Source organism: Diabrotica virgifera, chromosome 9 (assembly GCF_917563875.1).
Source record: "Diabrotica virgifera virgifera chromosome 9, PGI_DIABVI_V3a".
In the NCBI taxonomy this organism is placed as follows: domain Eukaryota; kingdom Metazoa; phylum Arthropoda; class Insecta; order Coleoptera; family Chrysomelidae; genus Diabrotica; species Diabrotica virgifera.
Genome location: NC_065451.1, coordinates 83,120,828 through 83,129,224, shown reverse-complemented (window position 1 = coordinate 83,129,224; position 8,397 = coordinate 83,120,828). Strand labels below are relative to the sequence as shown.

Here is an 8,397-nt window from a genome sequence, read left to right as displayed (position 1 = left end):
TCGAATGTTGTTTTTTGATTAGAATGTGTCTAAAGATATTCAACCTCTTGTCTTTACCGACGAGCCCAGAGAGGTTGAAGAGGGCGAAACACATTTCTAAGAACTGGTGTTTGGATCTTTGATTCTATTCGAAAAATTTTTCCCAGCCCGAAATGGTGGATGTGTGAATTGTTCGTAAGGGGATTTTTCCACATTCTCTATTTCATCTATATATATATATATATATATATATATATATATATATATATATATATATATATATATATATATATATATATATATATTTAAAGGTATTCAGCTAGTGAATTCAGAGGTTGAATCGGTCAATTTAGTTGGCAATTAAATAAAGAAGTCAACTACTTCATTGATATATTGAAAACGTTTCGCTTTACAATTTCGAAAGCTTCATCAGTTCACTACAAATAAAGGATGAAGTCTATAAGTATAAATAACCTTAACAAAAGTGATATAATACTTACAAAGCAATTTGTAGTATGTTTAAGATGTTAAAACAAAAATTCTACAGATACTACTCATTCTATAACAACAACTTAACGATACACTGCGGAAAAATACACCATGTATTAATGTTCATTGGCTAGTTATTTAATTCGGTGATTTGAATCTCACTGAAGCCTTCATTTGTAGTTGATCACCGTTAGACGAATTAGCGGCAAATGAGATGTTATTTTTCCCTATGCCAAATCCACCCACTAGCCGACGACACGCATGTTTGTAAGATTTATGGCTCAAGCCCTTGAGTAAGAGGTAGAATATTGACTTAACTTATACCGGGGTGTTAGAGAAATTTTTTGTTCGAAGGGTAGAATAATGTGGCAGAATTATTTGAAGCTTTAAATCTCGGAATATGGGTTGTGTTGATTTGTTTGTTATGTAAGATGGGATTTATTATGGCAGAATTATTTGAATCTTTGCATCTCAGAATATGGGTTATGTGGGTTATAAAAAAAAATACCGGCGGGCCTGGAAATAGATATGAAAAAACGGACTACTTAGCAATATCGGAAGAAGACGTCAATGATTTGGCAATAGATAAGTAGGAATAAAAGGAACGGAATTTTAAAATTCATGTTGCAACCTTTCATAATTATAATTTATGTTCACAGAACCGCCAGTTTTAAAGTATTTGATTACATTGCGTGGTGGTGACAAATCACCGTAAGAATCAAAATATATAATGTTATTGTTATCCTTTGTATAAGCTGTCGAGTGCGTACCTTTTCCACTATTTGAATCCATATTTATAATACCGCTTTCATTTGTTCGAATTTTATTTGGTAAGGTATCTCTCATGAAAACACCTCTAAAATGCGGGATTTTTAATAATTTTACATATTCTGTTATATCGACATCTGTTAACGGATGATGGGGGAATATTAGTTTTTTGAATATGGTTTTAAATACATCCCATACCCTTTAGTAGGTTTTAAGTATCACCCTTTACCTCCTTTTTCCATAGCGAGATTATGCCGTTTTTGTTCAACAATTTGTTCACGGTTGGTTTTTGCGTCGTTAATAGCCTTAAAAAGGAACTTTTTTTTCTTTTTAAGGAACCACCTTTTTTATTTAACCTCCGTCTAAATCTTTTACGTAAACCCATACCTAATTTGCGTTTACCCTTCATTGCCGTTGTAACTAACCAAGCTGCTGTTTTTTCACCAAATGTAGCGTCTTTGGATTTTACTCAATCCCAAGCTTTATTCTCTAGTATTTTATCAGCTTCGTGTCTTTTACCAAGTTCTTTATGTTGGGAATATGTAATGTCGTGTTCTTTGCAGCCTTCGTCTAATAAATTTATTCCTGAATCACCGCGTGTAAGTCATTTCTCTAGCTTAGACCCCGGTCCACAATACGAATAACTTGGGATGTGTACCTCGACTGGTAGCTTATTAATGATAGAATTTAATAATCCGCGACCTCTTCGTTTTACTGCTGGATCTCTACTAGTCCTTTTTTGCCTCATTATACTTCCTTTTATATATAATCTGCCACAATATATACCCACATCATTCCCAGATATAATGAAGATCGAAAAACAACAACCATCTCTCCCTATTACAAACCACGATGTAGTTGTACAGGATAATAAAATAAAAAAACATGGGGGTTTATTTGGTGGTGATTCAAAACGCTGTCTTAATATAGGGCCGAGTGGGTGTGGTAAGACAAATACATTATTATCGTTGATTGTGCATCCTAATGGTTTAAGATTTCAAAACATTTATGTTTATTCCAAATCACTTCATCAACCAAAATATGTACACCTACGTAATTTAATTAAACCGATATCTGAAATTGGTTATGAAGAATATAGTGATTCCGCAAACATACCTACTCCAGAAGACATTAAAAACTATTCAATAATAATCTTTGATGATGTAGCTTCTCGCGATCAAAAACTTATTCAAAGTTATTTTTGTTTTGGTAGACACAAACTTACCGATTGTTTTTACTTATCACAAACTTATAACTCTATACCAGGGTTGTCCAACTGGCGGCCCGCGGGCCGCATCCGGCCCGCGAGGCTGTTTGTTGTGGCCCACGTAAAATTTACGAAAAGCATATATTTTCTTTAAATGCTGCCACTGTGAAAAAAGATTTTTTAATTTATATTTTATGGTTTAGCAGTGTTTTTACATCACAAGTACTGTACCGCGTGCCGCTTCGCGGACGTGTAACGAACACAATCGTCCTCCACCACTATGAGAACTGCACTGATTACTGCGCATCACAGTTCACGCAGGCCACACCTCCCACTGCTTACCATCCGTCGCAAGCCGCCATCGTGCCAGTGTGCTACTGACACGTAGGCTAGTCTGCTAATCTATTACGTTGCTAGTGAACAGTGAACTTGATTAATTCTTTGTCTTGATTCCTCTTATACAATAATGAGTGTAAAACCAGTAAAACGGAAAATTGATAGTGAGAACAGAATTTACAAAGAAAGTTGGGAGAGTGATTACTTGATTGCTAACAATAATGGAAAGTTGCAGTGCTTAGTGTGCATGAATGTCGTTTCAGTGCCTAAAGAATATAATGTGAGAAGACATTACACAACAGTGCATGAAAATAAGTATGCTACATACACAAATGAAAGTCGGCGTGCCCTAGTTGCAGATTTGAAGAAAAAGCTTAAACAGCAAACTGGTATGTTCAGTAAAATATTACACTCTCAAACGCATTCTTTGCATGCATCTTATGCCGTGTCGCTTGAGCTGGCAAAGGCAAAAAACCTTTCACTGATGGCAATTTGATAAAAAAATGTGCTGTTGAAATGGCCAAAGCTTTCGGTGATTCTAAAATGGCGGAGAAATTTGAATCAGTGCCACTTTCACATCAAACCATACAAAGAAGGATTGTTGCTATGGGTGAGCAAGTAGAAAAATCTATGCTTAGCCTGGTTAAGAAAAGTTCATATTTCTCACTTTGTTTGGATGAAAGCACTGATCAAACCGATGTTAGTCAGCTGTTAATATTTGTGCGCACTACTTCTGATGATTTTACCAGTAAATAGGAGTTATTTGATATTTGTCCTCTTTATGGAACAACAAAAGGAAAAGACATCTATGAGGCTGTGAAGAAAACAGTTGACAGAATTGGAGGCTTTGATAAATGTTCAGCCATAGCAACAGACGGGGCCCCATCAATGACAGGTAAAAAAATTGAATTAGTGGGTCTGCTTCGAGAGAATGGTGTCACTTGCCCAAAAATTCATTGCATTATACATCAGGGAGCTTTATGTGGAAAATCAGTCAAGGAAGATCAAGTTTTCCAAACCGTCATTAAGATTATAAATATGATTAGAGGTGGAAATCGATCTCTTTTACACAGGCAACTTAAGCAGTTTTTAGTGGAAACAGAGTGTTCCCTAGGGTCGCTGGACGGCGTGGAATGGGCTGTACCGGACTCCTGGACGGTTTTCCGTTCCTGAGAATTAGAACGGGATGTACTACGAGTATCTACCATAGTGTATTAAGTTTTTCGAGTGCGTACAGAACGTATGCTGGCACTAGAAAGCTATTTAAGGCAAGCACTTGATTCCTTAAGGAAAATACCGCTGCCTTAAGTGAGATACTGCTCAGATGTGTGACCTACCGTAGTAGGAATATCACTAGGGCAGTGGTACAAAAATATTCAGATATTTACACGGTGAATATCTCTAAGTACTTTCGATAAGAAAGGCTTAGAGACAAACAAGAATCAGGAAAATAATATGCAACTATGAAATGGCACAATAGTTCTAAGTTTTTCCTTAACTTACGGAAGGAAACCGACTTAGAACAGCAAAATACATATATCACAATATAAATGATAAAGTAAAATGGGAAAATGTCTCGAACGCGTGATCTGCTAGAGAAATACCGTAAGAGAGGATTTTCAAACAGTAAGTATAGAAAAATGCACTATAAAATGGCAGAGATAATTCTAAGTTTTTCCTTAACTTACGGAAGGAACCGACTTAGAGAAACAAAATACATATACCAAAGTAAATGATAAAGTAAATAGGAAAATGTCTCGAATGCGTGATCCACAAGAGAAATACCATAAGAGACGATTTTCAAACAGTAAGTATAGAATAAATGCAGCTATAAAATGGCAAAATAATTCTAAGTTTTTCCTTAACTTACGGAAGGAACCGACTTAGAGCAACAAAATACATATATCAAAGTAAATGATAAAGTAAATGGGAAAACGTCTCGAATGCGTGATCTACTAGAGAAATACCATAAGAGACAATTTTCAAACAGTAATAAAAATGCGTGCAACTATAAAATGGCACAATAAATGTGTTTTTCAAGTGCGTGGTCTGCAAGCAGAGATACCACTGAACAAACACCAAAGACAAATAATATAGAAAAATATCAACAAATATTCAAGTCTTCTCACATTTATAAAATAGCAAAGAAATAAAAAGGCAGATTCTAGGTGGATGTATTACTACACCGAACCCAAGAGTCTTCGATTACGAGGTAGATCTCGACTGAAGAAATACAGAAAATCCACCTCCTTTTATACCCAATATTCCCTTTGTTCTAGGGATTATGACGTAGGAGATGGATTTTCCCAAGCGGTTGAACCAATCGCGTTTTGGAAAAGTGGCCAGAGATGCTCCCGGCGCGCTGATTGGTCAAAGACTGAACAGCGTACGAGGACAAGAGGCTGAGTATGGACACTTGCTAATGTACAACCATGTAAGGTGGCTGAGTGCAGGAAAGTGCATGGAACGATTTTTTGCCATAAGAAAGGAAATCCCTGAATTCCTCAACAAATACGTTTCATCTGACACAACTGAACTGGAAGAGAAGTTTAAGGATCCAGAATTCTTAAGACAGTTAGCTTTTATAACAGATCTGACTAATTATCTTAACATGTTAAACTTGAGTCTTCAAGGAAGAAACCAGACGGTTTCAGATTTGATCGGAATGATAAACGGATTCCGGAATAAGCTGAACGTGTTTAAACGTGCTTTGGAAAAGAACAACCTGACACACTTCCCTAGCTGTCTGCAAATAGCAGAAGAATTCAACGGTGAGGAAAATATTGAGTTTTCATCCTGCATTTCACAAATTGAACAAGTTATTGATGAATTCAATACAAGATTTGAAGAAATTGAAAGTCTCAAATGTAGTGTACTACTTTATAATAACCTTCTCGGAGCAACCATTGATGATCAACCACCCAACTTACAGCTTGAGTTATGTGATCTTCAAGCAGACATGTTCCTAATCACCAGACAATAAAAGGGAATTGAATTTTTCAAATTACTGTCAAAGGAGAAATTCTTAAACCTGCGAGATTTTGGACTGAAAATGACGTCAGTGTTCGAAAGCACATATACATGTGAAATTGCCTTTTCCTCCATGAAATACATAAAAAACAAAAACAGAAGCAACCTTACCGATTCTTCCTTACGTCATCTTATGAGACTGTCTACAACTGAACTGGAGGTGAACATTTCTTCATTGGTGGATGAAGCCGATCGACCACAGTCCTCACACTAATTGGATACATCTTTTTCGTTGCTTTTGCAATGTTTGTCTTGATTATTGAAAAGTGGTATCAATAAATTTTCCGTTTATAAAAAAATGTAGTTGTTGAGCAATAAAAGAAATAATACTCTTTTTTGTTTTGATTATTTTTATACCTCACTTTATTTTGTTATTACTTGTAAAAAAATTATTATATGGCCCGCGACAACATCAAAGGTTTTAGTTTTGGCCCTTGAGGCATTGCAAGTTGGACACCTTTGCTCTATACCAAAACAGTTGGTGCGAGATAATGCCCATCTTTTAGTGATTTTCCAACAAGACATGACGAATTTAAATCAAATATATGACGACCATGTTAATATTGATATGAGTTTTCAAAAATTTAAAGATTTTAGTTCTTTTTGTTGGAAAGATAACTATGGGTTTGTAGTGATTGATAAGGATTGTTTGTTATCTTCAGGAAAATATCGCAAAGGGTTTTGATACTTTCGTACATATATAATGGAAGAAGTGCACCTTGTTAGTGTTAGTAAAAATGGATACTCGAATTGTTAAACAGCTGTTAAACACCCGCCAGGCATTAAAACGTAAATACCTTAGTTTAAAAAGTGATATTACCAAGTCTCAAAGTCAGCTAGAAAAAAATTATCAACCCATAACAAAACCACTCAAGGAGTTGTTATTAAAATTAGAACCTACAAGTAATATAAAACAAGAACCTGTCGCCCCTAAATTTGAATCTTCTGTATCTAATTCTCGTCGATTAAGCGCACCGAATCTTAAAAAATATTATCAACTTACGGCTTCATCACCAATTAAAGGTTCTACTCCATCACCAAATAAAGGTTCTACTTCATCACCAAATAAAGGTTCTACTTCATCGAAAACACATACTGACTTTGGGGAACTCTCTATTATCCAGCCTAACGCAATCGAAGAAACATTCGAAACTAGTCATGGGGGAGATAGTGCAGAATATTCAACCTTTACATCACAACATGTAGGAAATAATAGTAGTGAAGATGTAAATCGATTATATGAAGAAACTCTACTAGAGTTTAACAGTATGGTTAATAATCCTGACGTAATGAGGTCATATTATGAACAATTCACTAACCCTTTACCTCGGCAGTACATTAAAAATAATATAGAAGATGTGGAAGGTGAATTTGATAATACATTAGGAGTGTATCACGATTTAGCAAACGAAAAATTCTCAATTGGTGATTCGAATATTGAGTTTGACGGACCGGATATGATTATAAACGGGGTTAAGTATATAGGGACGCCAGGTCTCTATGAATTACTATTTAAGGCTAACCCTATTAGTTTTAAACGTGAAGATGTTAACGAATATGTTGATATTTTACGGAGAACCAATGCTCTTCATAGAGATAATAACCCTGAATTACCAATTAGAAGAATTGAGACTAAAATAAAAGATAAGTATCATTTTATCATACAACCGGTGTTAGAAACTAGACCGTAACCTCCCCGACAAAGGTTGAGTTCTCTACCTTCAGGTCTTGGTGTAACAACTAGACAACACACCAAAATATTTACCGGTAAAAAGGCGGGGCTTTAATATTGAAACGGTTAACTACGAAGCCGACGGAGTATAAATACTTTGACAATTACAATGAAATCATGAAGAGACTTGGACTGCTTGCAGCATCACAATCTTCAGGAAATAACGCTCACGGTAACGAAATCATTTCCATTATTGAGGAACTTCGAAACGGGGGTATAATTCAATAATAATGCCTATTAATAAATTTGGGACTCACTTTCTAATTGATTTAAAGTCTTGTGATAATTCTACAAACCCGTTATATTTTATTTGTGATCCAACTTCTTACCACAGTAAATGTATAATAGCTTTAAGAGGGGAGAAAAAAACAAGTTTGAACAAGGAGTTTTATGTATTAGATAATGGGGGGACGTCGTATATATTTACTGTGGATGGTAAAATTGAAACAATACAACATTACAGTTTTAATAGATTACTTTTAATAAATTCTACACAGTATAAATACGGTCAATTACCTGGTTTACATATAAAAAAAGGTGATAAACTTTCGTTTAAACTTGATACGAGTCCTAACGTTTTTGTTCATATCACCCTTCAGTGCCCTCTGGAAAAAAATGTCTAATCTTAAAGAACAAGTCGTTAAAGAACTGCATAAACCTGCAGTGGCGTATTAAGACGATTGGGGGCCCCTGGCGGGAAAAATTTCGGGGCCCTTCGACAAAAGCGAATAGCCTTAACGATAACGATTTTATGGATCTTTTAACTTGCCAGTAACCAATTTGTCTGCAACTAGCAGTCGTTAGTAGGTGGTTTAAATAATACACGCATGCGATTTTGAACGAAACAAAATTATGT

At 35.4% G+C, this 8,397-nt stretch overlaps 1 long non-coding RNA gene across 1 annotated transcript; it reads right to left on the bottom strand.

The window, feature by feature from the left end:
• Window positions 1–352: 352 nt before the first annotated feature.
• Window positions 353–1,062, bottom strand: LOC126892142 (uncharacterized). Its single transcript, XR_007700693.1, has 2 exons — window positions 480–1,062; window positions 353–416 (listed from the first exon to the last, which is right to left on the bottom strand). It is a non-coding gene; the product is annotated as an uncharacterized LOC126892142 (long non-coding RNA).
• Between the last annotated feature and the right edge of the window lie 7,335 nt (window positions 1,063–8,397).